The 6,785-nt window shown below is 48.3% G+C and overlaps 1 pseudogene; it reads left to right on the forward strand.

Moving 5' to 3' along the window:
- The first annotated feature begins 4,069 nt into the window (after positions 1–4,069).
- Positions 4,070–5,619, forward strand: LOC101588008 (annotated as a pseudogene).
- Positions 5,620–6,785: the final 1,166 nt, after the last annotated feature.

Here is a 6,785-nt window from a genome sequence, read left to right on the forward strand (position 1 = left end):
CACACACACACACACACACACACACACACACAAATAAATAAATGTTTTAAAAAAATCCAGGTGTGGTGGTGTACCCCTGTAATCCCAGCACTGGAGAGGAGGAGGCAAGATGAGTGTCGTGAGCTGGAGACCAGCCTGAACTACAAAGTAAGTTCAAGGCCGACCTGAATGAACAGTGAGATCTTATCTCAAAAAGACCAAAAAAAAAAAAAACAAAAAAAAAAAAAACAAAAAAACCCCACAAACTACGATGTAAACACAAAAGTCTACCACAGAAATAATCTTTGCTTCAACTGTCGCACCCGCGGCCGTCTTCACACACGACAGCTGCGTGTTCCGTGCACACGTCTCACTCGCACTGACAGCACGTGGGTTTCACGTTCCTTTCCTATGGGGCAGTCTTGTCACCGCTCTTCTTTTCCTGTATTGTCAGGAGCTTTCTACTGCATTGTACAATAAGCACTTAGCAGGGAAATAAGATAACCACAAATTAAAATATCAGGGCCGGGGATATAGCTCAGTGGCATAAGCGCCTGCCTGGCAAGTGCGAGGTCCTGAGTTCAATCCCTGATACCGCAAAATAAATAAGTAAAAATAAAATAAAATAAAATATCCCCTGTGTGGTGAGGCTTAGAACAGACATCAACACTTTCACATCAGCTGTGTACTTGCTTACGAAACCTAAGAGATAACATCCCGAAAGCCTCTGCCAACGACAGAGCAAGCAACAAACAAGACTACCACACGCACGGTCGTTGCCTCAGCTGTCACACTCAAGGCCGTCCTCGCACATGACACGTGCCGTGCACAGACCTGGCTCTCACCAATAGCACATGTTTTGTTTTCCTGTCCTTCTTGTAAGGTGCAGCAGACGTCGTTATGGTTTCCCTGTTGCCACAGCAGGTCTTTGGGATCCTGCGCCTGCCTGTTCACGGGCCAGTGTGGTTCCTCAGCTAGAAACACCTTGTTTTTCCTCTGCTGTACATGTCCTCTTCTGAGTTCCATTCTAAATCCTCTAAGAAATTTTCTCTGTGTTATTTTTTTTAATTTTTTATTTATTTGTGTGTGTGTGTGTGTGTGTGTGGCCCGCTCAGCCCACCAGGGGGCGGGGCTGGCTGGCATGTGGTGCTGGGGATTGAACCGCGGTCCCTGTGCTTTGCTGAGCTTGTTCTAAGTGGTGCTTTTCTCTGTGTTATTTTTATTGTTTATTTATTTATTTACTTATTTAATGTAGTTGGTACAGGGTCTCACTACGCAGCTTGGACTCGCAGTGACCCTCCTGTTTTAGCCTCCCCAGCGCTGGGATTATAGGCGTGTGCCACCACACCAAGTCTCGTTGGCCAGCTCAGCGAGCCAGGTGCGGGGCCGGCGCAGCATGTGAGGCCAGAGATCGCATCCCAGTCCCTGCGCTTGCCTAAACATGTGCTTAGTCCACTGAGCTAGCTCACCGGCCCTCTCTGTGGTATTTGGTACTTGTCATTTTCTCTGTAAACTGTCCAGCTATTTATGCCACTGATCTTAGGACCAAGTGAAACCCAGCCACTGGCCAAGGCTTGGGGCTTCGAGTGACGTCACAGCTGCTGCGTCACTCAGCAGCGACACCTGCTCTACTCTGCCTTTGGTTTTGTTGTACAAAGTTTCCATTTCAGGGGATATAGCTCAACAGCATCGGAGCCTGCCTGGCAAGCGCAAGGGCCTGAGTTCAATCCCTTATACTAAAAAAAATAAAAATAAAAATTAATGAATTAATTAAACAAAAGTTTCCATCTCAGGCCCCCGTTTTATCCAGGTTTCCATATCGATATTTCCTTCACGGGTCAACGTTGACCATGACCAGTTCCAGTTGATTTTACTTTGCCATATATGGGGCCACTATAAATTTTTCTGAAATCCAAAGATTGTGCTATACAATTCTGTTTTGAAATTACAACAAAAAAAGGAAAAAAGTGCAAAATTTCATTTGGACTCTCCGCTGTGTTCCTCTGTGCAGTTCCTATGCTAGCTAACTTGTGCTCTGTTAGCAAACGGAACAGCAACTGGAAACTGATAAACCAGTTTGTTGTTGTTGTTGTTGTTGTTGTTTGTGGTACTGGGGATTGAACTCAGGACCCTGCGTTTGCCAGGCAAGTGCTTATTCTACTGAACCATCTCCCCGACCCAAACCAGTTGTTTCTGGAGACAGGGTCTTGCTATGTAGTCCAGATGGGACTTGAACTCACCATATAGCTGAGGGTGGCTTTGAACTCATGGCAATTCTCCTACCTCAGCCTCCTCAAACTTATAGTGATTTTTCTATCTCAGCCTGTTAGGCCGGGGAGATGGCTCAGTGGAATAAGCGCTTCCCTGGCAAGCGCAAGCACCTGAGTTCAATCCCCGGTTCCACAAAAAAAGGGGGCTGGGGATATTACTCAGCGGCATGAGCACCTGCCTGGCAAGCACAAGGTCCAGAGTCCGATCCCCACTACTAAAGGGGAGAAAAAACATAAAAGGGCAGAGGATGGTGGTGCATGCCTGTAATCCTAGCCCTGGGAATATGATGCATGAGAATTAATAGAAGTTTGAGGCCAGCCTGGACTGCAGAGGGAGTTCAGGGACAGCTTGAACTTGACAGTAGGACTCAGTCTCAAAAAACTGAAAAATAGGCCAGAGATATGGTTCAGCAGCACAAACATCTATCTTGCAAGCACAAGGTCCTGAGTTCAGTTCCTGGTACCAACCAACAAACAGGCATAAATTTTTATGCCATATTTTGGCCCACTGTTTTCCGTAAGTCTTTTATATTCCTGCTATTACTGTGAGAAATCCCTGGTAAGGACAGCAGACCTATGAAAGTTTTCAGTTCAGGTAGTGGGGTGTCATAAAAAAATACATGTTGAATATGGTTACTGGTGCATACAGAATGTTTTACTTCTGTTTCAACCTTTGTATATTCCACAGCATTTTGTGAGATTGCATCTGTTATCATTCCCTACACTGAATGATAGTGCTGGCATTCTGTCAAACATGTTCTACCCCTGCCAAGGCCCTCACTATGTTTTCAGACCTTGTTCTAACATTGCATTGTTCCATTTGGTTGTGTGACCATTTTGAAACATTTCAACGAGTGAAATATGTACTCACATTGCTGTTTTGTTATCTCAATCAAAGAAGTCTCCGTTCTGTGTGTCTGTGTCAGTCTATTCTTGCTCCACTTCACTGTCACAGAAACTTTGGCTCACACGGCCAGTGTCAACGTCACCATTCGTCATGATCACCATCTACCCATTAAACCCTCTTCTGCTAGAAATATGATTTTACCATAATAGATTGTGTCTCAGTTACTCTTCTCTCATTGCTGGGACAAAATACCTGACACCCAGAATTGAGGAAGGAAAGGTTTATTTAGCTCACAGTTTTGGGAGGTTTCAGTCCACACTTGGCTGGCTTGAAGGCAGGGTGGCACATGGCAGAGGGCAGCAGCTCACGGTGGTGGAAGACAGCAAGAGCAAAAGGGCAGGAGTATTGGCAGCAGTGTGGCAGCAGAGGCAGAGGGCAAGCCTCTTTTCCTTCCTTGTGCCTCATGCAGGTTACCTTCCCCAGGGCGGATGTAGCGCTCACACCCATAATCCCAGCAGCACTCACACCCATAATCCCAGCAGCACTCACACCCATAATCCCAGCATTGGATCATGAACTAATCACAACCTCTAGAAGTCCGCCCCCTGACTACATGAAGCTTTGGGGGGACACCGAGACACAAACCATAGCAGCTCATTTCCCTCATTCATGCATGAGTAATCTGATGATTGTTTGACCGTCTCCAAAACTTGCAAATCTGATTTTTTAAAAATTGCCATTGTGGGCTGGTGAGATGGCTCAGTGGTCTAAAGCACCTACTTAGAACAAACTTAGCAAAGCAAAGGGACCGCGGTTCAATCCCCCAGCACCACAGGCCAGCCAGGGCCGCCCCCTGGTGGGCTGAGCTGGCCACACACACACACACACAATAAATAAAATTAATTAAATTTAAAAAAAAAAATTGCCATTGTGAGAGCAGCCGTGATGTGGAGGGCTCTCCACGGGCGGGCAGCTGAGGCAGCAGCCGAGGGGCTCCGGGCCGGACTTCCACTCGCGCGCTCCGCACGGCGGCGTGAATGATGTATTTTGTGATTGCAGCGATGAAAGCTCAAATTGAAATTATTCCATGCAAGATCTGTGGAGACAAGTCGTCAGGGATCCATTATGGCGTCATTACGTGTGAGGGCTGCAAGGGCTTTTTCACGAGAAGTCAGCAAAGCAATGCCACCTACTCCTGTCCTTGTCAGAACTGTCTGATTGATCGGACCAGTAAGAACCACTGCCAGCACTGTCGGCTGCAGAAATCCTCGCCGTGAGGATGTCCCGAGACGCCGTGAAGTTCGGGCGGATGTCCAAGAAGCAGAGGGACGGCCTGCAGGCCGAGGTGCAGAAGCACCGGCTGCAGCAGCAGCAGCAGCCCGGGGAGGCCGGGCGCTCACGCCCCCTACAGCGTCTCCGCCCGCGGGCTGACCGAGCTGCACGCGGACGCGAGCGGCTACGTGGACGGGCGCGCCCCCGAGGGCAGCACGGCCCACCCGGCCCTCAGCAGCTTCTACCTGGCCATCCAGCGCCCGCCTGACCAGTCGGGGCTGGACATCAACGGGATCGATCAAACCCGAGCCCCTCCCTCTGTGACTACACACCCGCGCCCGCCTTCTCCGCTGCTGTGCCTTCACCAACCGAGAGACCTCCCGACCGCGTCCGCGGCAGCGCTGGACCACCTTGCACAGAACATATGCAGATGCCCCCTGGAAGCCTGCCCGAGGGAAGAGCTCCAGCGGATCACGTGGCCGGCCTTCCTGCAGGACGAGATTGAGAACTACCAGAGTCAGCCGCGGGCGGTCGTGTGGCAGCCGAGTGCCGTCAAGGTCGCAGACGCGATTCAGGACGCGGGGGAGTTCGGCAAGCGCATCGACGGAGCGATCGGATCGTGCTGCTCAAAGCAGGTTCGCGGGAGGCGGTGTGCATCAGACTGTGCCGTGCCTTCCACTCTCAGAACAACACCGTGTACTTTGACGGGAAGTACGCCAGCCCCGAGGTCTTCACGTCGTCGCTAGGTTGCGAAGACTTTATTAGCTTTGTGTTCGACTTTGGGAAGGGCTTGCGTTCTAGCACCTGACTGAGGACGAAATTGCATTATTTTCTGCATTTGTGCTGATGAGGGCAGACCGCTTGTGGCTGCAGGAGAAGGTAAAAACTGAAAAGCTGCAGCAGAAAATCCAGCTGGGGTCTGGTGAGATGGCTCAGTGGTCTAGAGCACCTACTTTACTTAGAACAAGCTTAGCAAAGCACAGGGACCGGGGTTCAATCCCCCAGCACCACATGCCAGCCAGCCCCGCCCCCTGGTGGGCTGAGCTGGCCACACACACACACACACACACACACACACATAAATAAAATAAAAATTAAAAAAGAAAGAAAGAAAATCCAGCTGGCTCTCCAGCATGTCCTGCCGAAGACGGGAGCCTTATGCAGACGACACACAGAAAAGCTAATGGCATTAAAGCAATATACCCAGACATTGTTGGACTACTTTCCTCATTATACAACTCCTCACTTTAGAGTTTGATTGATGGGTAAATGTGTCACCCGAGCCCTGCTACAGTGTCCAAAGTGCAAACGCAAAATGAAACAAATGACACTTCCTACGCCCCTGCACCAGCCTGGGCGCACCAACACACTGCACATCTTTTGGTGACCGGGGTCAGGCAGAGGAGGGGAAACAATGGAAACAAATAAAAGTTGGACTTGTTTTTCTCATGCATACGCTTTCCATTCTGCCTACAGATACGGACCCTTTTCCTGTCACAACTTCTTGAGCGTTGGCCTGTTTACAAGGAGGAGGGTACTAAAGCTGGAGGATTTCCTTTTCTTGCAGCTCACTGCCCACAGACTTCCTGCAGAGATCCTGGCGGTGGTCGGTGACGGGTGTGCGTGGCGAAGGTGGCAGCGTCACTCAGCCTGCCCTTTGTCTCACGAAGGAAGTTTTTTTTTCTCCCACCGATGGTTGCCAGTGAGCGGGATGGCAGGAAAAGGGTCCACAGCACTAGCAACAATAGCATTATAATATATTACAGGGTAAATGGGCATGAAGACTATATATAACTAAAAGAGATATTGTTTATATATTGTTTTAATTAATATAAAATGTAATTACTGGTGTAGCTTTTCCTGTTTAGAAAAATAAAAAATAAAATAAAACTGCCATTGTACTGAATCAGGCTACTTCTACCAGAAAAATCTAAAGAAAACTTAAAAATCCTAGAGTGTTGTGGGTGTAATACACCCTCTGTGATGCTCAGGTAAACATAAAACAAACCTGTTAGATGAAACATCACGTCAGTACTAATACTGACACCTTTTTTTTTTTTTTTTCAGAACTGGGGATTGAATTCAGGTCCTTGAGCTTGCCAGGCAAGTGCTTATTCTACTGAGCCATCTCCCCAGCCCCCATCACCTTTGTACTTGTGTGCACACCTAGCCTTTCGTCATACCAAGTGGATAAACACAAAGATTGCTTCCTGTATCCCTCAGATAAAGATACTGAGACACAGTCTATTGCCAGCTATCATCATGCTAAAATAAAACCTTACAGTAGAAAATAAGGATGTGTTTGTGAAATCCAATGTTGCGCCCTGTGGCTACTCAAGTTGACTGTACCTGTTACATGAAGTTTCATCTTTTTATCAAGCATGTGCTGATAACTCATTGTCTATGTTCTCATCAGC

Source organism: Octodon degus, unplaced genomic scaffold, assembly GCF_000260255.1.
Source record: "Octodon degus isolate 3935 unplaced genomic scaffold, OctDeg1.0 scaffold00005, whole genome shotgun sequence".
Taxonomy (NCBI): Eukaryota; Metazoa; Chordata; class Mammalia; order Rodentia; family Octodontidae; genus Octodon; species Octodon degus.